The sequence below is a fragment of the Aricia agestis genome, chromosome 22 (assembly GCF_905147365.1).
Source record: "Aricia agestis chromosome 22, ilAriAges1.1, whole genome shotgun sequence".
Taxonomy (NCBI): Eukaryota; Metazoa; Arthropoda; class Insecta; order Lepidoptera; family Lycaenidae; genus Aricia; species Aricia agestis.
In genome coordinates, this window is record NC_056427.1 from 5782951 (window position 1) to 5810927 (window position 27977).

General features: G+C 36.9%; 1 protein-coding gene across 2 annotated transcripts in view; it reads left to right on the plus strand.

Annotated features, from left to right (window-relative positions):
* LOC121738080 overlaps positions 1–27977 on the plus strand; it is an 89047-nt gene that overhangs the window by 20766 nt on the left and 40304 nt on the right. Inside the window, exon 1 of one of the 2 annotated variants that reach the window (XM_042129915.1) lies at positions 25463–25596. The exons of the other annotated variant lie outside the window; for it this stretch is intronic. The gene's annotated coding sequence lies outside the window, so the exon portion shown is untranslated. Of the gene's footprint in view, positions 1–25462; positions 25597–27977 lie in introns of those variants that run through there. 2 annotated transcript variants of the gene reach the window in all.

Consider the following 27977-nt stretch of genomic DNA (forward strand, 5'->3'; position numbering starts at 1 on the left):
GTAGACCGGCCGGTCGTGGAGGGAGTCCTGTGTTAGGCAGATCCAGGACATCCCTCCGTATACGGCTGAAGGCAAACCGCAGGTGGTTTTAGTGTGTGGCGGTACCCACAATTTGCCTAACATTCCTGCATCGCGCTATCGAAGTTTTCTGAGCGCGTCGGTATATATACGACACCTGAAATGAATCACGTGGGCTCCGGCCTGACCGAGCATAACACCTCGCTCGGTCGGAAGATCTTCCTTTGCGGCCTCCACTTATATCCCCACAAGTGGGTAAGAGTCCCACATACCCCCGGGGTGCTTCAGCTAACTGAGGCACATCCCCAACCCGGGGCACCCATGATGGGTTTCCCCTGCGCAACAAACAAAAAAATTAATTAAAAATCAAAAAACCCGACTGCAAAAAATGTTAACTAAAAATAACGAAACAAGACCTAATTCTGCCGGAGGCATCGAATCCATGTTTTGATTGATACGACTCTTGCTTACGAGTTTCAAGCCAGGATAAATAGAAGGTTACATAGAAAAATGTAGAAGAAGAAAGTGGATTATAAAATGCAGTCGGAGGCATAATATTTTATGATTTATGAATTAATGTTAAACTTGGTGCGACATGCCTCCGACTGCATTTTATAATCCACTTTCTTCTTCTACATTTTTCTATGTAACCTTCTATTTATCCTGGCATGAAACTCGTAAGCAAGAGTCGTATCAATTAAAACATGGATTCGATGCCTCCGGCAGAATTAGGTCTTGTTTCGTTCTTTTTAGTTAACATTTTTTGCAGTCGGGTTTTTTGATTTTTAATTAATTTATTTTATTTTCGACTTTTTAGTTGTAGCCATCTAACTATTTCGACAATCTAATACAAAATTGAAAAACTACCGTGCTGATATTTCTAAGTGTACCTACAATAAGTTATAATAGGCACATAGGTTTGGTACTGTTTCAATGTATGTTTCTAGTTTTAAGTACCAAATCATTGTTTTTTTAATACTTTGTCATTGAATTTTCATCTTGTTACAGTAATTTTTAATTGTGTATTTATCCATGCAGGCGGATTTTGGTTTTTTCTTATTTTATTACTAGCGGTTAGCCGCGGCTCCGCCCGCGTGGATGTCGGTGAGCGCTGCAAAAAGCATACCCAGGAAAGACTCGGTCAGCAAAATGATTCCCAGGTCAATTCACAGACTACTAACATCGACGACGCAGTCATTATATTATGCAGGCTGCAGCTGCACAGATTGTCTTCCTCCCGCACGCGCACTATCGTAATATTTTAATATCGCCATAATTTCAAAACCAAATGTCCAATTTTATTCATTCACAGATCAAATATTATCTACATAAACTGTACTTAGTGATGGAATAATTTATTTTGGTAAGAATTAAAAGAATGAGTAAAATAAACGCGTTTAAATGTAGTCAAAAAAAATCAAGAATTTTAAATAAAAAAATGGTTATTGTGCCTCACCCGACATAGATAAGTATAGTGTGTCGCGGACTTTTTTGTAGATATTTATAAGTTCTACAAATAGTTAGAACATTTCATGGTTCTATCTTTTATAGTTTAGGCAGCGTACGTAAAATAAGTAACTTTTCTGGTTGAATTTTACACCTTGCATCGGAAGAACCCAAATATCTTACGGAACCCTTTTTTTTTTCGAAAATAAAATTCAGACTATGTTCAGCAAAAATAATGTAGAATTCCAATGGTAAAATAATTTTTCAAATCGGTCCAGTAGTTTCGGAGCCAAACAAACATAAAATCAAATCTTTCCACTTTATAATATTAGTGTAGATTTATCGTTCCATTTAATATTAAAACTGCAAGTTATATACTTTATTTTGATAACCCACTCGATATGCTTGATAGAATTTTTATTTTTTTTACCTCACAATATGGCGTCAAACATCTGCCATTTTGTTTTTTTTTAAATGTCACCTATCTAAGAACACTTGGGTCATTAAGACAAATCTAACGATACCTCAATTGTGAAAATCCGTTTAGCGGTTCTGGAGATACAAGGTAATAAAGAATATTACAAACATACAAGATACGCGCCAAACACATAACCCTCCTGGCAGTCGGGTAAAAAAGGTACTAGGTACTTGAATATGTAATCTGCCTGCCTAGCATACGCCAACGAGATATCTCACTCTACATGTTTTCTCGATGATTGATGGTTTGTCTCTTCATCTCTATTGACCCTAGCATGACAAACATTTTTTCTCCCGTAGATCTATCATCGAAATAACACATTTTTATAGAGTTTTGTCGAGATAGTACCATTGTCCATTAGCTGTACTATCAGAGAAGTTGATTCTTAGGCAGATGGGGGGCAGTAGTTTGGTCGTGTTACGTCAAACCCAGTCGACAGATCACAATATACAATAAAAACATTGAACAATTAATTGAAATAAGCCGACCAAACGACGTAGGTCCGTCAACTGCCTAGGAATCAATTTCCTCGATGGTACATCGTGTTAATCTGGTACCGTTGTACGTTAAGAGGGCGACTAACCGAAAAAATCTAACATCGTCCTTCTCTCTTCACACTCACGCCCGTCTTTCATATGCCAGGTGAAAAAGGACGACGCGGATTCATCGCCAAATTAGTTTTTTCTCAATAACTCGATAAATACCTATATAACATTTTAAAAATCCGCTAGGTCGATCTCATAATGGCAGAATTTTATACAATATGTTAAAATATTAACTTAGTTCAATGCACGGTTACGGCAATAAATGAAAAATTAGTGAAAATTGGATGCATCTTTGTGATTTTTTTCTATCGAGAAAATTTTAAGATATCGTGCGTTTGCTCAGATCGAATTCTCGGAAATATAATGTTGTATCTAATTTTTGAAAATAAAACAATTCGGGGCTTATTTTCAAGTCTAAAAATGAATTATAAAATCGACACTTTAGGGTTAGTCGCCCCCTTAATACCGATTTAATCTGAACTATACTTATATTATATTATAAATTATACCTACTTATTAAAAAATGGCGACCGAAACTCCATAGTTGTTGATCGTTCTTCGCTCCATACTCTACAGCAGGAGTCACCAAATGGCGGACCGCGGTCCGCATCCGGACCAAGCATATTCGAAGATGATCTTCGTTTATCTTAGAACTTCAACATCTCTAGGATTTAATGTCAATATCTTAATAGCTTGCACCAATATTTCATTCCAAACTTCAGAGAGATTCATTCTTATCTCATCTCATTGATATCTAAATAAATACCTTTGTAATTTCCGTAATTAACTTTGTTTAATAATTTTTTTTCAAAAATGTGTGGACCGCGAAGGTTATATTTTCATGTCTTAAAACGGACCCCGAGCGAAAATAATTGGTGACCCCTGCTCTATAGTCTATACTCTACAGGATGTAACAAAAATAAGTGATAATACTTTAGGGTGTGTACGTGTTCCTTGTAGAAAGTTCACTGTGAAAGTAGCAGCGCTGAAAGACCAAACATTTTTTTCACTTTTGTATGGGGAAACTCGTGACGCTCGGGCCCTTGCCCATACAAAAGTGAAAAAAAATTTTCGTCTTTCAGAGCTGCTACTTTCACAGTGAACTCTCTACAAGGAACACGTACACACCCTAAAGTATTATCATTTATTTTTGTTACACACTGTATACTATGTAATAATGGACGCTGTTAAGCATTCGTGTACTAACCCACACAAAAATTACGTATTGAGTTATGAATGCAGTTATGTTCTATAAATGATCTTAGAACAAGACTGCATTCAAAATTTATCAACAAAAAAATTGTGGGTTAGGACACTAATGCTTAACAGCGACCATATAATAGGAGTCATAATATTATACAGGACTTCCAGCTTTTATAAAACGACGAAAGTATGGCTGTCGCTAGCTCTTGGATTATGTATGAGTTATGATATTTGCATGCGTTTCGTAAACATTTCCAGTTATATTGAATTAACCTTAATTACTAAGTACGCAGGTAGGCGGCGTCAGAATACAAACATAACCTCTTTTTATGCTTTTATCGGAATATGACACGTTTTTATAATATTTCACGAAGCCAAAAAAGAAGGGTTAAGTAAAAGGGCGCCTAAACTAGTGATTCGATTTTTAGGGTTCAATCCAGAACGCAACGCGACGCGTAGATGCATTTTTAAATTTCTACTGAATTGACAAATTTCGACGTCTTGCAATTTGCAAATCTGGGCCTCTATCATGAGCTCTTAAATCCATTCTCTTTACGTCCTTATACTGACTGTATAAGGACGTAAAGTGAATGGATCTAAGAGCTCATGATAGAGGCCCAGCTGATCTGTCAAATCCATACTTTAGAAATGCGTCTAAGTAAGATGGCACTAGCGGTCATTGATCTTTCTAGTCTAGAAGCGTTTGTGCATGGGGTGAAGGTTCAAGGGCGGTTTGGGCGTGAAGACGTGACAAACAGACAGATAGACGGACAGACAGACAGACACACATTCGCATTTATAATAGTTATTAAGTAAGTGTACATCTCATGCGAACTACATATCGAGCGAAGTCCAGTTCCGATAGCATCTAGAGGGTAAGGCCAAATTATCCTCGAAGAAGCTTGGTGTTCTTAACAGAGCGAGACAGTACTTCAGTCCGGACCAACGCCTACAACTCTACAAGGCGCAGGTTCGGCCTCATATGGAATACTAGCTGTTGCCCGCGACTTCGTCCGCGTGGACTTCAGTTTATAGCGCGCGGTGTCAATAAAATTGGTGTCAAAAGCTTTTTAAAACCCTGGTACCCCTTAAATCAAAATACCCAAAACAGCCGTGTAGTGTGCACACTACACGGCTGTTTTGGGTATTTTGATCATATGATTTTTTTTAAATTAAACTTTTTTATACCTTTTAAAGCTTATTTAGCGTCACACAACTTAGCTGCATAATGCATTACACAACTTTAGCTTTGCCCAATAGCCAATACCCATAGGCCATAAACTATTTAGTTTTTGACTGTTGTTTCTGATTTCTATGTTGGTACGTGAGTTATTTAATAACATGTATAACAATCAAAAGAATCGAAATATTAACTCAACATGGTACCACCTCTTATAGAAATACCCATGAGCAAGCAATAGCGCGATCTAGGGGACTCTTGGTGCCATCTATTTTGAGTTTTTGGAACTAACTTAATTTGACCAAATTTACGCATTTTCACCTCCTTACAACCCCCTTTTCCAGTTAAAAAGTAGCCTATGTCCTTTCTCAGGCTTTAGACTATCTGTGTACAAAATTTCATTACAATCGGTTCAGTAGTTTTGGCGTGAAAGCGAGACAGACAGACAGACAGAGATACTTTCGCATTTTATAATATTAGTATAGAACGTGTATAACAATCGAAATAATCGAAAAACCTCGCTTGACATGGTACCACCTCTTATAGAAATACGCATGAGCAAGCAATAGCGCGATCTAGGGGACTCTTGGCGCCATCTATTTAAAGTTTTTGAAACTAACTTAATTTGACCAAGTTTACGCATTTTCACCCCCTTACAACCCCCCTTTCCAGTTAAAAAGTAGCCTATGTCCTTTCTCAGGCTTTAGACTATCTGTGTACAAAATTTCATTACAATCGGTTCAGTAGTTTTGGCGTGAAAGCGAGACAGACAGACAGACAGACAGACTTACTTTTCTTTTTAGACAAACTTTCGCATTTATAATATTATATTAGTATAGATTGTTCTCATCTCTGGGCAGGGGCGCCAAAATACCAACTGCTCCCTCTGGATCGTATCCAACAAAGGGCCGCTCGAATTGTTGACTGCCATAGTGTTTCAAACAGCTTGGACCCCTAGGAATTACGCCGAGATCCATCTTCACTCTGCATCCTCTATCGGTTGTATCACGGGGAGTGCTCTGAGGAATTGTTCGGAATCATACCACCTGCAACTTTTCACCATCGTCCCACGCGAAAAACATACCATCCTCATCACCTTGATGAGTGGCAGTCTTCCACAGTGCGTTTTTCGCGTAACTTTCTGCCGCGAACTGTAAAAGTCTGGAACGAACTGACCAGCAGTATTTCCGGACCTATACGACCTGCAAACCTTCAAGAAAAGAGCGTATTCCCTCTTAAAAGGCCGGCAACGCACCTGCAGCTCTTCTGATGTTGCGAGTGTCCATGGGCGACGGCAGTTGCTTACCATCAGGTGACCCGTTTGCTCGTTTGCCCCCTTATTTAATAAAAAAAATCTGACAGATACAATTTGTAGTTTAAAGTGTCTATCCAAATAAACAAATGAAAATATTCTTATTTTAGCAGCAAATTTTTCAAAAAAGGATTTCAATTTCCTTACAGTTTTGAGTTTTGACGTTTGATCCTTTCTGCGCGGTCTCTATAGTCAAAATAGGGATACGAGGCACTAGCGGCTATTGCCCTTACTACTATTACTGCCACTCTAGTCTCTACTCTGTGTAATCGAGGCATACAGCAATAAAACCGTATCATGTAATTAGGTATACCAGTCGAGTGCCAACGCCGACTGGTCCGCCCACAAGCTGGAATTATACACGTACCTTTGACGTTTTGTGAAAGAACTGCCGAGAAAAAATACGCGTTTAATTCCAAAGAGGCTGATCATATCGTGCAAAAGTGGGCCCCAGAGATTAAAAAATGTTTTTCTTTTTTTTATTACATTTTTGGCCTCCAATGACTACAAGAATGAAATTGACACATAAAATTTTAAACATTTTATGTCAAAGTCGACCGTCGATGGATATTTAAGTAATTGAATGGTGAGTCTTTATTACGATAATTTGCTTACATTGAAACTACATAACATACTCGTAATACAGAATACTACATAAATAACATACTACATAACTCGTATGGCCATAAGTAATATTTCAAGTATTTTCAAGTGGCTCGACGTAACGAACCGAAAAACGCGGGGAAAGTGACATTGACATTGTTGACAGCTGTCACTGTCACTTGGAGTGCCTCGTTAGGCGGCGCCAGAAATGGAGGGAAATTAGTAAGGATTCGAAATTCGAATTTGAATAGAGATTAAAAGTGGCTCTGCTTAGGTAATACACGAGCCATACAAAATGCTTCTTTTGTGATCCAAATGTCTGTAGTATAATAGGCCTCGTATAGTACAACTATCTGTTTTTAGTTTTTCACGCTGAAATCGCTGAACCGGTTTTGCTGAAAGTCATATAATAATAGCTCCCACACCGGTTTCGGTGACGGTGGCCGGTTTCATTGAAACCAGGCCAGCTACGCAGGAGTAATTTTATAGTGCCCAAGTGTGTGCGCAGTACACAAGAACACTCTCTTTTCCTCATCCGACGCATGGATCATCTTACTTATCAGACAATCAGGTGATCAGCCTGCATTGTCCTAATCCTAACCAAACTTGGAAATAACATGTTTCCAACGCGGGAATCGAACTCACGACCTCCGAGTCAGGAGCCGCGCTCTATACCACTAGACCACGGAGGCGTTAGTGAGGTGAAAGTCATGGAGATACTTTGTCTCCCGGGAAAGGACATAGGACACTTTTTATCCCGGAAGAATTTTCGTATCCCGCACGACAAACGAATTATGGCGCAACGGAGTTGCGGACGTCATCTAACTAGTAGCATTAGCAACTAGCAAGTAGCATTCTCGTATAAATAAGTTATAACACGTCTATGTTGCGACATCCGCCCACAATGTATCTACTAGTGGAAGCCCACGCGTTAAAAATGTAACGATCAAAACCATAGACTATAGAAACAAGTGAGGAAATGTTAAAAAAATAATTGTCTATCGCCCCTAGTTCCCGGTTTCTGAGGTTGGCCGACTATAATTATTATTGTACACAACTAAATTGCGTAGGTTTAATAATTGGACAACTTTATTATTGTGGGTAATCAGAAGGGAATCGTGGTTCTGATCCGATTGGTGTCCAATTATCAATTAGTTGTACAATTTAGTTGGATGCAATGTGCGAGCTCTCATAAGTCACCATAGCTATAATTGGTATACCGTATATACTACGCGATTTAGTTGGCCAACTTGAAATTTAAAGTCTGCGGCATTTGCTATGTCTGCGGTAAAGGTTTAAAATACTCTAGCGTTTTTTATTGAACAAGAGATTAACCAATCAGCAAAATACATTATTCTCTTCTTTCTTCATTCCTTCGTCTATGGCATACATAGTAAAGAAATGATATATGATTGCGAGCCGAATCGTAAGATGTATGTCCAAGTGTATTTTTATTCAAATTGTATGGAGAAATTTTGTTTCTATTATCATGATAAGCAGGCATTGGTTAGGGAAAGTTAAAAAGCTCAATGCACGTTATGTTTATTAAGCTATTTTTTTTTTCGAGCAAACGGGTCACCTGATGGAAAGCAACTTCCGTCGCCCATGGATACTCGCAGCATCAGAAGAGCTGCAGGTGCGTTGCCGGCTGCACTTGCGTTGCCCCTTTAAGGGGTGTTATGAGGGGATGAAGCGATAAAGCTATTATTTAAACAGAAATAGAAAGGAATATTTTAAAATAAAGCTTTTTTTAAGTATCACTTTTCCTGAGCGTGTAGTTCGAAAACGGATGAGAATTTGGAAAAACTGTATATAATCTAATTTATAGAAAATTTAATAAGCTTTCATGTCATCACAGAATATTTTTTGCTACAACGCATAGTTTTTTAGTTATTGACGAAAAACAAAAAATTTTGTCCTTTAATGTCCGGCTCACCTCCTAGACGTCAGGACTTTTAGTATGTTTTATCCCTAATCACCCTGAATAAAAATATCCTTCCTTATATGACGAAAATTCGATTTTTTCCAGATTGTTCGAAAAAAGAATTGGAAATGTAAATAATCGAGGTATTTATTGCAATCAAGACGTATTGTGGTAAGAGATTCCATGTGTTTTGTTTACTTTTGAGTCATAATTGGTACATTTTCGATACACGCACGACGTCATTTTCAATTTATTTAGGTAAGACAAGACGCAGCACGTTCGTGACTGCGCTCGATGCAGACTAAACAACAGACGGCCCAATTGGGCCGTATTTGAAGCTTCACAACGCGCGCGGTAGTAACATAATATCTGCTTTGAGTTTTTCATCATTGATATAGGTCATTATTTTACTGACGAGATGCTGCAATTTTTTTACGAAGTCAAAACTTTTATTATGGGCTATGGCCTGTGACAACAATTATATTAGTTTTAAATGACATCCTATAGTCAAAATGGTGAAATGAGATACCAGCGGTCAATGGTCATAGACCTAATTTAAAATGGTCTAGGCTTAAAAATACTTTAAAAATCTAGTTACTCTCAATCTAGATAATTTCACGATGTTTATTACAAAATGTTACGAAATAATTAATTTAAGTTCAAGATGAGTTTTAAATCTTAAACAAATTAACTTTTAACGATGATAGTTTGATTAGTTAAAGAGTTAACCTTGTAATTAATTTACTATTACTTGTGTTAAAATATTATGTAATATTTCTTTAATCTAATCACGTTTTTTTTTTAAATTTATTTAATACCAGTTGATGTCCGCAACTCAGTTGCGTCAAAATTATTTTATCGCAGGAACCGTACATTTATCCGGGAATCCGGGATGAATGTATCCTCTGTCCTTTCCCGGGATTAATTAAGTATGAAAATGAGTTCACCGGTTAAAGGGTGAAAAGGCAACAGACACACTTTCCCATTAATAATATTAGCATGGATTAGAACGAAGTTTGTGCCTCGTCTAATGATTTAACGGCTAAACTATAGCTCATATTAAATTCTTAGGTATTTTCCATTCGTCTGCAATCAGCATGCCTTCAAAGAAATTTCCTCTCATTCGCATTTAGCGAACTTTAATGACGTTCTTTGACGTTCGAAATTCAAATGCAGGCGGTGTTGCCAGACGAAAATTATAAACGTGAGGTATCCAAACGTTTAAAAATGGAATTACTAGTAATTGCTAGCTTATTCTTCCGTAGAGTCAGCAGAATTTTTCAAAATTGAATTTTATTTGCGGTGACGATTCTTTGCCGCAAGCGATCGCGAAATATGTAGTTTATAATTTATATAGAAAATGACAAGTTTTTGACAGAGAGTCAATGACCGCTACCGCCATGTTTCGCCGAGTACAGTATAGGCTATATTTCATTTTCTACTTGCCGCCGCTGCTTTGTACTAGAGCATTCGAGTAAAATGAAACCTATAGGGCGTTTGTACACACAAACGCCCATAGCGGATAGCCTATGTCATAAAGTGGCATTTTATTTGAATTTTTGTCCGTCGCGGTCGCTTGCGGCAAAGATCGGAAAGCCACCTTAAGGCGGTCTTAAGTTATGAGGACGATAGATTTTATCGATCTATAGAATTTTATGTAACCATTATGCAATGCGACCTTCTATTCAATGTTTGCACTTACCTGTTGCGATATTAAACTGTATTCAAAATACATAATTTAATCATTATCGATCTATGTATTTTACCACTCATAAGCGTCGGAAATATCTATACTAATATAAACGCGCAAGTCTGTCTGTCTGTTACCTCTTCACGCCCTCGCTGAACCGATTTTACTGAAAGGTATGGAGAATCTTTGAGTCCCGGGAAAGAATGTTACTATACTGTACTCGGCGAAACATGGCGGTAGCGGTCATTGACTCCCTGTCAAAAACTTGTCATATTCTATATACTAGAGATCGCCCAATGGTCGAAATTCGACCTTAGTTTTAACGACATTAGGACTACTACCTATATTTTGTAAAAAGTACTGACCATATCATTTTTTTCCACTCTTGTCTCTGGGACTTAGCTGATCTCAGACTGGCCGTGTAAGCATTGTCTAATAGTATCTTAGATTCAATAAAAAAAAAACAATAATTCATTTTCAATTTGTCAACTTGTTGTCAACGGACTTCAATCATAAATAAAAGAGTATAATTCGTATGTATAGGCTTGTCACTCAAAAATCTGTCATTTCTCATGTGTGTGTGTTGTTGTGTGTGTTATGTTTTATTTGTTAAAAAAAATGTATGATAAAAGCATAATTTCAAAATAATATTAGCTCGATGCACTCCTTCACCATATAAACTATAACTGTGCAAAATTTCATGCACCTCAATTCCCCATTTTTCGTAAAAAGGGTTACAAAGTTTTTCGTTCGTGTATTAATATTATGATAATATGACACGTTTTTGACAGGTTTGTTTGTTCAATCGCGGTTTATATAAACCGCGATTGACAATCACAAAAGTGTCAGATGTTGTCAATCGCGGCTTTGTAAAGAAATTAGAAAATGACAAGTTTTTGACAGGGAGAGTCAATGACCGCTACCGCCATGTTTCGCCGAGTACAGTATAGTTCCAAATAATTATTATCTATCATCATTATTAAATCTATGTAACTATTTCTCCGTGTCGGAAATATAATTTACTAGTTAATTCTCGCAACTTCGTTTCGCAAAATTCGTTAATCGCGAGGGAACCGTACATTCTCCTTCCCTGGGACTCAAAGTAGCTACATACCAAATTTCAGCAAAATCGGTTCAGCGGTTTGGGCGTGAGAGGTGATAGACAGATAGGTAAACTTTCGTATTTATATATCAGTGTGGATGGGGCTTATTTATTTACTCATGTAGGTTGCATAGATATTATACTATAACACTGCCAAGTCTCATACAATAATGTCACTTCATGTACTTACTTTATTATTATTATCGTACGTAACTTTATAATCTGTAGTGTTTTATTGTTATGTTGGTCATACACATTATGGTAATGTTGGCGAACCTGAGTTGCATATGAAGATAAACGTGAGCATATTGATAAGGGCATAGAATTTATGCATTTGCGATCCGACAAACGTTGTTTTGCCATATATGTTGTAGGAACATGCTTGAAAGCTTCATATATCTTCCATATTCCGATGTCATTTTAGATTATGACAACATACCAATAAACAGCCGAATATACATAACTTCCTCCTTTGTGGAAGTCGGTTAAAAATTTTGAACGCAAATTTGTTACGCATTTATTTTATGTTCGTTTATCGCCCGAATACCCGTACATTTTGTCAGTATTAAACTATCCTAGTATGTAATTTTTCGGGCCTTAAAGTATTTCCATTAGAAGTTTCATACAAATTGAGATGATCGTCAAGAGATAGACATGCAATCATTTAGATTTATCGTATTAGTAAATATTACAGAGCATTTTTAACCCCCGACAAAAAAGAGGGGTGTTATAAGTTTGATGTGTCTGTCTGTCGGTCTGTCTGTCTGTCTGTCTGTCTCTCTGTCTGTGGCATCGTAGCATCCAAACGGGTGGACCGATTTTGATCTAGTTTTTTTTTGTTTGAAAGCTGACTTAATTGAGAGTGTTCTTAGCTATAGTTCATCATCATCAGCCTGCTTCGTGCTGAAAAATCGCGGTTCATCTGGTTCGTGAAGGGCCGATTAGCAACTTGCAGTAGTTTGGTGGGCTTTATTGCATTATAGTTCGTGACATTTATGAATATTTACACATTAATGGAAAGTTGACCTGGTGCTGCAGCATCACCTGGTAATTAATAGGAATACCCAACTCCTCAACAACTTAGAGCAATGGTTTAGTGTTTGGGCTCATTTTAATTGCGACAACTAGTAAGACGTAAATAACCAATAAATTTTTGCATGAGCCGAGCTCCATATGAACCCAAACTCATATTGACGGCCTCATCCAAAAAGAACATTCCTAGATGGTATTCATTGGGATATAATATTATGACCCTGTTGATAGGAATTATTCTGCACTATAACCAACACAAGTTTAAAAAGCATGAAATAAAATTAAATTAAGAAATTTAAAAAAACCCCCGCCAAACAACTTTAAAAAGTAATGAAATAATATATTTTACTGACTTTAAGTTTAAATAATTCCTAAGTGTAAAGTGATATTTTAGTCCATAATTATTGTTGTCACGGTGTGTCGGGGGACCGCTAATGTAGATGTTTGATTTCACATTTAACATTATAGTTTAAGGGTCATTTCATAGCGAACCGAATCGAGACAATCAGTGACATGGCGATACAAAATGCAAAAGACACTGTTGGCGGTCCCCCGACACACCGTGACAAACATTATGGACTAAAATATCACTTTACACTTAGGAATTGTTTAAACTTAAAGTCAGTAAAATATATTATTTCATTACTTTTTAAAGTTGTTTGGCGGGGGTTTTTTTAAATTTTTTAATTTAATTTTATTTTTACTTTTGTATGGGCAAGCGCCCCAGCGTCACGAGTTTCCCCATACAAAAGTGAAAAAAAAATTTGGTCTTTGAGCGCTGCTACTTTCACAGTGAACTCTCTACAAGGAACACGTACACACCCTAAAGTATTATCACTTAGTTTTGTTACGCCCTGTATAAATATAGTAACCTCGATGGGATTCTAATAGTGACAAAAGGCGGTAAAAATATACTAGACCGGAAGTATTAGCAATAGAATATGGCGGTGTTACGAAATTTTAAATGCGTTCCATTCTACAATATCGTGTTACACGTGTTTGTATTTGGAACGCGCTAAGTTGAACGCACCTGTACTTCCGACAGTAAGGATTTGTAGTTTAACGTGTCTATCAAAATAAACAAATGAAAATATCCTTAAAAAATCTTTTGATAAAGGATTTCAATTCCCTTACAGTTTTGACGTTTGACGTTTGATCCTTTTTGCGCGGTCTCTATAGTCAAAATAGGGATACGAGGCACTAGCGGCTATTGCCCTTACTACTGTTACTAGTCTAGGAGGGACAACGAGCTTCTGTCGTATTCTATTTAATATTGTGAACTCTTATAAATTCATTGGATTGCCTCTTGGCAACATTTTGAATTCGCAACATTTTACGAGATTAAACAATCTACTGCATAACGCGTTGCAATCGAGTTTACTATGATGTCGCTCTTAGCGTATGACCAGAAATTGCGGCTTGTTACATAGAAAACGAAAGATTTTTTTTGACGATATCAATGACCGCTAATGTCTCGATCCACTGCTGGAACTACACACGATTAGATATACAAATAATAGTTGAAAAATGCCTATTAATAAATCACTTTCGATTATATCGATACATTCCTCGCAGTCGCACATCGCATCACTAATATTGTCTATGGTATTTTATCGATAAATAATAAATTATCCGATGACCACTTTATTATAATAAATTATGTTAACTCCTATTCTAATGGTAATTAATTTTGTTCACAGGTAAGTCTTGGCGCCATGGTGTAATAAGGTTTAATTTAAATGTTATGCCCGTTTTCACCAACGACACCTAAAATTTAGGTGTCCCTTAAGCGAATATAAGGGGCACCTAACGCAAGTTTTGTTTTCACCGACGTTTAAGTAACACCTAAACCATTATAATTTAGAGGATGAATTGACAAGCCCGTAAAACTTAGGTGACGTATAGTTTGATTAAAACAACCTATTATGCGATTCATCCGCCAAACCATTAGGTGACCCTTATAATTTAGGGGATGAATTCACGACCCCGTAATACTTAGGTGACGTATGTGGCAACGACGACGCCGTTAGATGACGGTTGCCTTGACAATGAATCTGTTATCGAATAGCCGTCTGATATTTTACTTGTAAAATAGCGAACTCCCATAAATATCTTTATATTTATCACAAGCCTTCCTCTTTAATCACTCTATCTATTAAAGAAAACCGCAATTAAAGGGAACAAAGGGACATGTGGACAGAAAAAGCGACTTTGTTTTATACTATGTAGTGATATACGTCACCTAAGAGTTACGGGGTTGTCAATTCATCCCCTATATTATTGAAACAAAACTGACGTTAGGTGCCCCTTATATTGGCTTAAGGGACACCTAAATTTTAGGTGTTGTTGGTGAAAACGGGCATTAGTCGCACTTACAAAAAAAATTAGCATTGATAGTTTTTTCTTCTTTTTATTTTCGATTTGACACAAATTATGCGTATGTTGTACCACAGCACAGACATGTGAAAAGGTAAATAGTTTTAAAGTTCTTTACAAATGAAATTTCATTTCATATTGTGTTCTCAACAAATTAAATGAAAGGAATTTAAAATATTATTCTCAACTGTAGATGACGCCCCGCAACTCCGTTGCGCTAAAATACGTTTATCGCGCGGGAACCGTACATTTTTTCAGGATAAAAAGTATCCTATGTCCTTTCCCGGGACTCAAAGTATCTCCATACCAAATTTCAGTAAAATCGGTTCAGCGGCTTGGGCGTGAAGAGGTAACAGACAGACACTCTTTCGCATTTATAATAATATTACTAGATGACGCCCGCAACTCCGTTGCGCCAAAACTCGTTTATCGCGGCGGAACCGTACATTTTTCGGGATAAAAAGTATCCTATGTCCTTTCCCGGGACTTCAAGTATCTCCATGCCAAATTTCAGCAAAATCGGTCCAGCGGTTTGGGCGTGAAGAGGTAACAGACAGACAGACACTTTCGCATTTATAGTATTAGTATAGACGAGCTATTATTATATACAAACTTTCATCCCCTATTTGAACCCCTTGGGGTTGGAATTTATCAAAATCCTTTCTTACCGGATGCCTACGTCATAACATCTACCTGCATGCCAAATTTCAGCCCGATTCGTCCAGTGGTTTGGGCTGTGCGTTGATAGATCACTATGTCAATCAGTCAGTCAGTCACCTTTGAGTTTTATATATAATTATAGATAGTATATAGTATGGATAAGTAGCACTCTACCGCGTTTTTAAGAAAAAGCCTATATTTTTTTAATATTTTCCCGGAGACGCTGGCATTTAAGCCAACGTCCTTGCGTCAAAAAATAACGCAACGGTACAACCAGTTTGCCGACCTACTTATTAAGTTATGTTTACAAACTTTACGTTTTTATGGCGGCTAATGTCTGAATAACGTGTCGCCAGTTCGCCACGACAGACTCAGGGTAAGAAAAAACTAAAAGCTTGCACTCCGGCATTGACGGCAGAAGTAAATTGGAAACTATAGAGTTGGAAATCATTGTGCAGTGCTACAAATTCGATTACAAAAAATATATTTAAGTGCACAGTGCACTACTTTAGGGTGGTTATGAGTCCTCTGAGTTCGGTGTTGCACTTGCCCAATACAAATTAAAAAAAAATGCTCTTTCAGTGCTGCTTTTTCAGAGTGAACTTTATAATATAACGGACACAATATTGAATATACACACCCTAAAGTATAATCACTTAGTTTTGTTACACCCTGTATATCTCTATACTCTATCTATGGTGTAGGGATGTAGATACACTTTATCGATAACAGATAAAAATTTGAAATACATATTATTTTTTTTTAATTTTGTAAATGAATTAATTTAAATGCAAAAATCTTCAAATTTAACCGCACATAGCCTTTTAAAAATGTTATTTCCTCGTACCAAGTGGCTAGTTAGATAATGTTTCTTTTAATTTACAAGCTCAAGTAGATGAGTAATATGTACATATTTGTAAAATATTAGAGACCGTCAGCTATCTATTGACAAAGCACACGTGTGGTTTTGAGTCATTAGGTAACCATTTTATGTTTCATCACCAGCAAGCAGGTTTAAAATATATTTTAGCTACAGCAGGCTTAAAATATTTTAGGCGCAGTTAAGGCAAACTAGGAAATAGGAATTAATGCACTTAATTTATAAGGACATTCCTACCGCGTGCTGGCGGTCTACGTTCCCTCCGTCTTACGAATTTTCGATCAGGTCCTCTCATGAAAGGTTATAATTTTTACCCATTCCAAAAAATTGTGCAACGTCGCTAAAATCTTTGCTGGTACTTTACGGTAAAAAAAAACAAAACGATTAGTTCCAATTACGAATTCAAGGTATTCTATAATTTAACTCGTTCCCGCCAAAAATATCCCGACCAACGGATTCGTTTAAATTCGGAAGCCCCACACTATATTCTAAGTTTAAACGTTTTGAGAAATGTCTCGATTCGAATTTCGAAATGGGCGCCATGTTTGTTAAAAATAACATTATTGAACCGAGCATACATAGCTCTTATGTTCGCAGTAAATAAAATTAAGTTTTATAACTAAAAGATGGCGCTTATGTTGTCTATTATACATATTTTTTTATAGCTTCGTGTAAAGTTTGGAGATCTTATTTAATGATAGCATAAAAATCATAAAATCTTACCACCTTATAACCTTATAATATAAGATCCACTCAAGTTTGCATTTTAAAAAAGACTTTTATTTAAAAAGTATTGTGTTTTTATCTGCTACGTTAGAAGACAAGGGCATAAATCATAATATTATAACAATGTTAAAGTTTAAAACCTTGTTCTAGTATTGTAATTTGTATGGTTTCATAGGATTTGTATTTAGTACCTGAGATTCGTTCATATCATTTGTTTTTTTTTTAGTTTTTTAGATTAAAAAAACTGATTTATACAGTGCATTTTTATGTGTGACTAAATTTTGCCCGCGACCTAGTTGTATTGAAAGTTTATCGCGTTAGAACTCTATATTTTTCACCACTTCCTGATAAACTGTCGGATAGGCTATCCACAACTTTTTTGACAGGCTCCCCATACTCTATCTGTCAGATTAGGCGGTGGATAGCCTATCCGACACTTATCAGGAGTAGTGAAACAAGCCCTAAGTGTGAAAAGGTGACAAGTTACAGTACAGACAGACACAATATTATTTACAACATTAGTTTATTACTAGCTGTCCTGGCAAACGTTGTTTTGCCATATAAATAATTTTTGGTAAGTGAAAAATAGATGTTGGCCGATTCTCAGACCTACTCAATATGCTCACAAAATTTCATGAGAATCGGTCAAGCCGTTTCGGAGGAGTATGGCAACGAAAACTGTGACACGAGAATTTTATATATTAGATACTCGTACTATACTTATATAATATTATATTGTTTTAATTCCCCCCCACATTACAACTTTTAATTTTGTTCCTCCTACTACCTCCTACGATTTACGGTACCGTACTGTTTGTCTATCTCACACACACAGCGAACTCGGTATGCTAGAGAGAGATAGCCATACTTAACAATTCTTCGAAGTTCGAATGCGTGCCTTTTGGAAAGTTTAGCTTTAAGTACATATTATTTGGTTTGGACTTTGGGCACGCTTAACGGATTAGGGATGGGATTAAGACATATTTTCGTTCACGCTGTCATAATATCGATAAGTTTTTATGGATGGTGTATCGGTATCGATAAATTTTCATCGATAATAAGTATATCGATATCAAAGACTTTTTATCGATGTACTATTTTACGATGTACCCTCTTTGAAAACTAAATGTATGGTTAGTGGTTACACCCGAGATACAGAATTTCTCCGTATCATATTATGTTACAGAGATTTAACAAATTTAAGTGATAATACTTTAGGATGTGTATATTGTATTGTGTATTTATTAAGAGGAGTCCACACCGCCGTTTTTCCATACAAACGTTGTCCCTGTTTCCTCCCTGGATAATGCCGGTAGATTTATGATTTTTTTCCTGAATATCTATGGCCACTATTAGCATGGTCCTATGTTTTCTTTTTTTTCATAATTCTATTAGAACTTCCAAAAACCCAAAAAATGGCCATATTTTCCTCTGTGTTCAAACACCTAGAAAACAAAACTGGCTAAAATATACAAAAAAAACATAGGAACACAGCTCAAGCCTTGCTTTAATTCTTAATGAAAAAAGTACTTAAATTGGTTAAGTTTTGGAGAAGGAATCAGCGGACAACGAATCGAAGATTTTCCGTTCTTTTATTAGAACTTTTGTCGTGTTATCTCTATCGCGCTCTGCGGTGGGAGACTTGAGATTGGTGAGACAGCAATACATTTTCAAATACCCTGGTGTATCCTCTTAATATCCCACAATGTTTACATTTTGTAATACACTTTACGGAAAAACACGCCTATTGATGTAGATGTGTTATCATCAGTCAATCAAGGTTTTTATATGTAGATTTTTTATCACCAGTCAGTCAAGGTGTGACGACGCGAGCCCTTACAAAGCTCGGCTTTTAGCTAGTTAATAAGGAGGTAAATATCGTATGTCCTACAGGTTAACGAAATATATATTAATATGCGTGAAAACCCCATAAGGAAACAAAATACGTCACAATATAATAATCATATTATTATTCAAATTTTATTTAAATGAACGAATGTCATATCGACAAACATGAGTCACATCCCTAATTTAGATTTTCGGGGCAAATACTAGTTTAGAATAATCCAGTTTCTTATTTGTATTTGAACTTGTAATATTTGTATTGCTGCAGTAAGTAGAGTAGATAAGCTAAAGAATAGACAAAGCAGGGATTTTTTTTATTTGACAGATTTTCCGACTTTGTCTATTCTTCCATAGAAACGATTCCAAGAAATACTTTAGGGATCCCTTGTCCATACTATTCTAATATTATAAATGCGAAAGTGTGTCTGTCTGTCTGTGTGTTACCTCTTCACGCCCAAATCGCTGAACCGATTTTGCTAAAAATTGTTATGAAGATACTTTAATTCCCGGGAAAGGACCTAGGATACTTTCATCCCAAAAAAAAAGACGGGTTGCACTCCGGGAGTGCCGGCAGAAGTGAAAACTTGATTATTAACGTTGTGCATTATTTCTTTTAATCCATTTTTTATGAAATCGATTTTTTAAATTAAAATTTTTAACCCATTTTTACGAAAAACAATTAAAAAAAATAGATTTTTTAATTAATCGAAACCCTTATAATCGATTAAAAAATATCGACAATCGAAAAAAAAACAATCGATTGTTCGATTAATCGATTTCGATGTTACAACACTACTCTCCTACCGTCTTACGGTTTTTCGATCAGCACGAGAATCTGACGCGAGTTTCACAGTTTTTACCCATCCCACAAAAGTGCTCAACGCCGCTAAAGAAGATGCTATCTCTCTCGGTCGGAAGATCTTCCTTTTCGGCCGCCACTAACAACGTTAAAAAGTCAATCAGTTAATAATAATATGCAGAATATGCAAGTATGCACATTAGAATGGCGCCAGTGTGATGTGGAGCATGGTACTGAGACAAGTTGTATTCGATATTCCAAAGCGTAGTTAGAAATTACAATGTTAACATTGTAATTTCTAACTACGCTGCCGCATAGCAATTGAAAATCTATCGTGTCTGCGATACCCACGATGGAGGTGCTACATTAAGTTTTTAAAACAACCCGGATAAAAAAAAATATGTGTGGCACGGCAACGCCTCACCGCTTTGCCGGTCGGCCTAATCTATCCTAACCTAACACCCACGTGTTAGGTTATTTTCGTTACGGAATTTCTTGATTCGGTCGCCGCGCTCAAACCCCAAAATGAAAGCTATTCAACAGCTTAAAAGTATATCTTTGTTCGCTTCTGACGACGTCTAGTAAAATCCAGTTTACTAAGTAAATGTTCGGTGTTAGGCAGTTAATCTTGTTGTTGTCTAGTTGTTAGATGACCTAGTTTTAGGTACGGCTCAAATGTACTAATCATTTGTGACAAGTATCATGATTCTACTATGTTAAAGCGAATAGAATAGAAATAGCGAATGGAATTTTAGACGTGGGAGAGCCATGCTTCGGCACGAATGGGCCGGCTCGACCGGAGAAATACCACGTCCTCACAGAAAACCGGCGTGAAACAGCGCTTGCGCTGTGTTTCGCCGAGTGAGTGAGTTTACCGGAGGCCCAATTCCCTTCCCTATCCTCTCCTATTCCCACCCTTATTCCGTTCCATTTCCATCCCTACCTTCCCCTATTACCCTATTCCCTCTTAAAAGGCCGGCAACGCACCTGCAGCTCTTCTGATGCTGCGAGTGTCCATGGGCGACGGAAGTTGCTTTCCATCAGGTGACCCGTTTGCTCGTTTGCCCCCTTATTTCATTTTAAAAAAAAACAGCTTCGATTCTTGTTCGATCCAATATGTTTTGTGTCTACTTAGTGTCTATATTGGGATAGATACGAATAAGATCAAAATGGGATTTGCGATTTGTATGGACAAGTGCCTCAGAGTCGTGCACTTGCCCATTAAAGTTTTAAAAAATCGGCCAAGTGCGAGACGGACTCGCACACGAAGGGTTCCGTACTGTTATAGAGCAAACATAGACCAAAAATTGTGTTTTTGTATGGGAGCCCCCCTTAATATTTTATTTTAATATTATTCCTAAATTATTAAAGTAGTCATATGATTAAGGCCTTTGTGAAAATATCAAGTGCCTACCTCTTGCCATTATTGATATAGAGCGAAAAAGGCCGAAAAAATCACGTTTGTTGTATGGGAGCCCCCCTTAAATATTAGTTTTATTTTGGTTTCAGTATTTGTTGTTATAGCAGCAAAAGATATACACAATCTGTGAAAATTTCAGAACTCTAGCTATAGCGGCTCTCGAGATACAGCCTGGAGACAGACAGACGGGCAGACAGACAGACAGACAGACATCGAAGTCTCATGAATAGGGTCCCGTTTTCACCCTTTGGGTACGGAACCCTAAAAAGTTGCTCTTTAAGCGCTACCACCTTTACGGTGAACTCTATATAACGGACTCATAAACTCATAAACACATATAAAAACTTGGCAGTTCTGGAAATACATACGGGTCGAATTAATAGCCTTCTTCTTTAAAGTCGGCTAAAAATGTGAGCTGACCCTAAGTATAATATTGCGCAAGTCGCTCTTGAATGGTGCGCTATCGCCACGTGCGCCTGCGCAGGATATAGCTTTGCTTTTATTTCTCCTAATGTTTACACTCTAGTGTTGGGAGCGTGGAATGGAATGTATCGATAAATGTTGATAAATTGATTATATTAGATGGCGATTTATCGATAGAATTTATAGATAAAAAATGACTTTGTAGCAATTCTGTTGGAATATAAATATTTAAGGCTGTATGCCTTGAAAGTTATTTACAGTTATGTGAAAGTCTGTCTGTCTGTTACCTCTTTAGTATCTTGACTCTGCCTTAATATCCGGGAAAGGAAGCAAAAAGTAGAGTTTGCAAGCGTTTAAGACATTTTTTGCGTCTAAGGGTGAAGTCGAACGAGGGTAATTTGTAAGTCGCAGAATTTCGGCTGGCAGAAATTCGACTGCATTCAGTTTCATACAAAAGTCATGTTTGATTCACACGAGCGCAATTTTGTGAGTCATGATTTGAATGAAAATATATTTACACGGCCGAAATTCTGCGACTCACAAGTGCCACGACTCACAAAATTACCTTTTGGCTTCACCCTAAACACATCAATCACGTCGAACAATTTTTTAAAGTTAAATATTTTTTAAGAAATATCTTACATCGGAACAGCTTACTAGAAATTGTTTTGACTTTGGAATGTGTAAAAAGTGAAATATTACATCATTGTAATCTGATACGATAGTTGGAACTTGTACGAAAGCTCTAAATCTTCGTTATCTCAGGAAACCATCTTAAACACGTAGTAACATTGGTTATTTAATACTTGTTTTAACAGGTGTTTGGATAGGTGAATATTGATAACGCATGGGGCCGTACCACGAAACTGTTTTGAGACTCAAACAATCGAACGAAAATGCCGCGACCTACTCTAACAAACGTGAAATGACGTTGTTAGAGCAGGACGCGGCATTCTCTTACAGTTGTTTGAGTCTCAAAAGTTTCATGGTACGGCCCCTAAATCGAATAAAAATCGTCCAAGTGCGAGTCAGACTCGTGCACGGACGGTTTCGTAATCCGTATCATTGGTTTTTATGACGATTTCGAGTATCAGCAACAAGTGATTATTATTGATATGATGCAAACAAGGGCAAAAAATTACGTTTGGTGTGTTGAAAATAATTATTTAATTTGTTTTTTTGTAGTGTCATTAAAAATCATCATCATATTTTGTGAAGTTTATAATTGTCTAGCTATCGTGATTCTTAAGACACTGCCACAGATACTGCCTATAGTTTGTGCGTTTTATGATGATATGCGTGACACATTATAATTGACAATACTAGGTAAGTTACCTAACAAAAATTAATCGATAATTTAAAAATATCGAATCACTTCGTAAAGGAATTGCAATCGAAATTATCGATTTCGTACTGACATTTCAGTGGTGCCGGCGATTTAAAATGGCCGCCCTTTTTTATCGATTTGATTTCGATTCAACAGTCAATCTCTATTGACATAAGTTCCGTTTCATGCACCTGCCATTTTTTTCAAATGTTTTCGTAACAATAATTTTATACTCCTATTTCACAAATTTTATATTAATAAGTTAGCATTTAGCAACTTTTCATTTTTATTCATTTACAATTATAGAAAACATTTGTTTTTGTAGATGGAATATAATTTATTACATTTTCTTTTTTTTGTTTTCTTGTAAAAAAAAAAAACCCGTAGCAAGGAATATGAAAACTGTCACCCATATCATCTTAAAACGCACAAACTATAGTGACTGATAAAGACCGAACTTTTAGTAATAGGAATTAGTATACCGTTTTTAGCTTTCTGATACCGAACCCTATACGGCTCTCATTTTATCGAAAGTCAAAGTTCTTCATCTATCGATACTGAATTCACATTCAAGAAATATCGACATGTGTTATCGACTTATCGATATCGAGCTGCACAGGTACATCACTACATGCGATATGCAGGTCGTTCACCTCGCTAACGATGGTGATACACTAAATATTTCTTACTGGAAAACTATCTTAGTAATATAAGGATTTGTTTGTTTGTATGGTTTCTTAAAGATGACTGACTGGTCAGATAGACTACGTCTAGTCGCACGCACACTTACACCGTGCCGAAGTCTGCCGAACTGAAACGGCATTTCACGATGTGTTAGGTTTACTTTCGTAACGGAATTTCTTGATTCGGTCGCCGCGCTCAAAGTCCGCGATACTATGCAGTCAATTCCTTCGAGTTTTTCGTCTTGAATTTCGAGCGCATATTTTTAACCGACTTCCAAAAAGGTAGAGGTTATGCGATGTAGAGCCACCATTAGTTGTCTATGGTTATAATTAGCGTTGTCAGGGCTGCCGTGACTTTTTAGCATTAATCAGTTGAACGTGCTTCGTTACCCTGATTAGAAACTAGAAAGCATTCTCTATCGAATTATAGAGAAAAGTATGTTAAGATAGTTCTAGGGCTAGAAAGAAATTTATTACAATATTATAAGTTACTACTTACTTAGTTCCCAAAGATGGCTTATAAGTTCAACCATAAAGTTAATATTATTATACCTAGCGGAATAGAAAAACAAAGGCCTGAGCAAGCGAGATGTCACTATCAGAAACACTGCGTGGTAAAAAGAGACGTGCGATACATGACCGCAGGACTCTTTTTTTGACGTCCAGTTGGCACTTATCGGCACGTTCACATTTTAATCTCTTAGGAAGATGCTTGTGTAAATGTACTACGTACACATATTTTTACACACAGATGTAAACCAATTTTGGTTTTGTTTGACAGCTCGAGATTCTCTATTCCGCTAGGTATATTAACTTTATACGGGGCCATCTTTTCCATCTTTTTGGTAAAAGATGGCCCCGTGCGAGTTTCTTACGCCGGTTCTTCTCGCCGGGTTAGTTCCCGAACAGGTGGTAGGCCTCACTAGCATCAACGGTCAGGAAAGTGTTTGAAAAAAAACTAATTCTGAATTAAAATGACTTTGACTTTATGGTTTTAACACCTTTTTTTGTCGTTGATTTGACTGTCTGTCTATCTCTGTCTTTCAGACAGTCATGAATCATGACTCTCCCATATGCCTTTACTAGATGACGTCCGCAACTCCGTTGCGCCAAATTTCTTTAATTGCGCTGCAACCGTACATTTTTCCAGGATAAAAACTATCCTATGTCCTTTCCCGGGACTCAAAGTATCTCCGTACCTCAGTTAAGCAGTTTGGCCGTGAAGAGGTAACAGACAAACAGAGACACTTTCGCATTTATTATTGTGACGTGGGAGAGCCATGCTTCGGCACGAGTGGGCCGGCTCGACCGGAGAAATACCACGTCCTCACAGAAAACCGGCGTGAAACAGCGCTTCCGCTGTGTTTCGCCGAGTGAGTGAGTTTACCGGAGGCCCAATCCCCTACCCTTTTCCTTTCCCTACCCTCCCCTATTTCCTTCCGTACCCTCCCCTATTCCCTTCCGTACCCTCCCCTATTACCCCTTAAAGGGCCGGCAACGCACCTGCAGCTCTTCTGATGCTGCGAGTGTCCATGGGCGACGGAAGTTGCTTTCCATCAGGTGACCCGTTTGCTCGTTTGCAAACGTTTTTATTTCATAAAAAAAAAAAAATATATATATATATATTATTTAGTATGCATGCGACCCATTCCGGCACGAATCGTAACAATGTGCGCGGTCGCGAAGTAACTGGCATTAACCATCTATTAAAATGACGTAATAATAGCTTTAAAGATCATAGTCTTCGCTAAACAATTAATTGTGAATCATCAGTTGGTCTCCCGCGAGGACGACCGTCGCGCGCGTTTGTTGGTTTTTTTTTCGATAAGTAAATTACGTGAGTGTTTTGCCAGTGTGCCAGTGTTTTTAAAAAATTGTGCTATTTAGGTCTGGATGTGATTTTTGGGATTTTTTTTATAAGGAGGTAAATATTTTGTGTCATTTTAATGTTTTTTTTTAATAAAAATGAATATAATTTGGACAAATAAACTTTGAATATTGTTTTGTCACTGAATACCAATAATTTCACTTCATTTTTTTGTTTATTTATTATTGAAAATCCGTAAAAACTAAAAACAAAGGTCTTTGCTCGTATTCAAATTTAAAAAACTCTAGCAAACTCTATGTTATACTTATTCCATTTTCTAATATTTTTGTTCTGTATTTAAATCTCTCAAGTTTGAGAGAATAACTGTTGGTCAAATATTGTTCCAAATATGAATTTTAAGTTTATTTTGGATACAGTTTTATATTAATCTAACTGTTAGGTTGTTTTTGTATTCTTACGAAGTTTCCCATGGTGACTCATAAGGCATTGCTGTATGTCAAGTGCGAACGTGTCATATACAAGCGGAAATAGACTCTATATCCTTGACATAGAGTATGAATTTGAATACTAATTGAATACATGTGTTTTTATCGAAATAACGGAAGTAAGGAAAAAAACAAAAATGTATGCTTTTGAGTTTTGGTTCATTCATGTTATTATCGCAGCAGTGTGTAACATGACCATCCTAATTCCTAATACAAAATGTACTGAAAACAGATATCGCAATAACGCATGCGATATTATCGACCGATAATAACGCGCCTGTGTGGGGGAAGCCTTAACTCATCTTTTATTGTTTTTTTTATTTTCACAGAAATCATTGCTTATGGCAATGAAATGATAGAATTCAGAATGAATCATACTACTGACTACTGAGTAGTGATACTATGCAATACTATATCCTTGACCGAAAATCGTGAATAACTATGAAATTGTCATTGTATTTGATTCTGTCTCTTTCTATAACTGAATACGGTAGAGTAACAAACATAATAATAGCTCCCACACCGGTTTCGGTGACGGTGGCCGGTTTCATTGAAACCAGGCCAGCTACGTAGGAGTAATTTTATAGTGCCCAAGTGTGTGCGCAGTACACAAGAGCACTCTCTATTCCTTTAGTCTCATAACCCAGTGGGACGGAAGACCGAACGACTGGCGAGAGATCAGGAGCAGGACCGACTTTTTACATGCCCATCCGACGCATGGATCATCTTACTTGTCAGACAATTAGGTGATCAGCCTGCATCGTCCTAACCAAACTTGAAAATAATATGTTTCCAACGCGGGAATCGATCCCACGACCTCCGTCAAGAGCAACGCTCTAAACCACTAGACCCCGGAGGCTTTAAGTATAAGGCATAAGGGTACGTTTAGCTCGACTCGTCTTGGCAGCAGTATTATCATGCCATATTTAGACCTGGTAATCTTACATTTTTCTGACGGCTAAAATATTGTAATATTATACAGGCGCGAAGGCGACGACATTCGTATGGAATGCAGCATTCGAAATTCGAACATCATCTGTCAAAGCGAAAGGTTAAAATGACACTTCAAGTGTCAGGGTTGGCAAAAGTCGTTTTCGTCGTATCTTCTTAATATTAATACGCGAACGAAAAACTTTGTAACCCTTTTTACGAAAAATGGGGAAACGTAGGTGTATGAAATTTTGCACAGTTATAGTTTATATGGTGAAGGAGTGCATCGAACTAATATTATTTTGAAATTATGCTTTTATCATAAATTTTTTTAACAAATAAAACATTACACACACTACAACACACACACATGAGAAATGACAGATTTTTGAGTGACAAGCCTATACACACGAATTATACTCTTTTATTTATGGTTGAAGTCTGTTGACAACAAGTTGACAAATTGAAAATGGATTATAGTTTTTTTATTGAATCTAAGATAAGATACTATTAGACAATGCTTACTTTATTCGGTAAGTATATATAGTAACAGACAGCAAAGTAAGTAATACAGTTAAGAAATAATAATATACAAAAGAAGTAACATTTTACCATGCAGTCGATTAACTACTATACACAACATTAAAAAATTTTTTTAAACATATTATAGATTAAGTTACTCGGCTTTCAAGTTCCCCCAAAATTGGTCAGACACATTTGAAAGTATGATATAGGTATATTGGTATGAACTGTAAAGGAATTAAGGGTAAAACTGGCAAATATTTAATTCAAGTTTATATAATCTATACGGACGATATTTTTGGCTTTTAAGTTAACTTAAAGCTGGTATAACTTAACTGTAACTCAAGTTTTTAACTTAAAGTTGGCAACCCTATATTGGCGCCAAGTCGGCACGCGCGGCATTCACAGAGTTGCCAGATCACATTTTTTACAAGTTTCCACCGATGCACGATGTCGCGAGAGATTTGTGGAGTTTCTTAGCTTGTCGTTTTGTACTCGAGTGTCTACAATCCACATGTCTTAATACGAACGTACACAGAG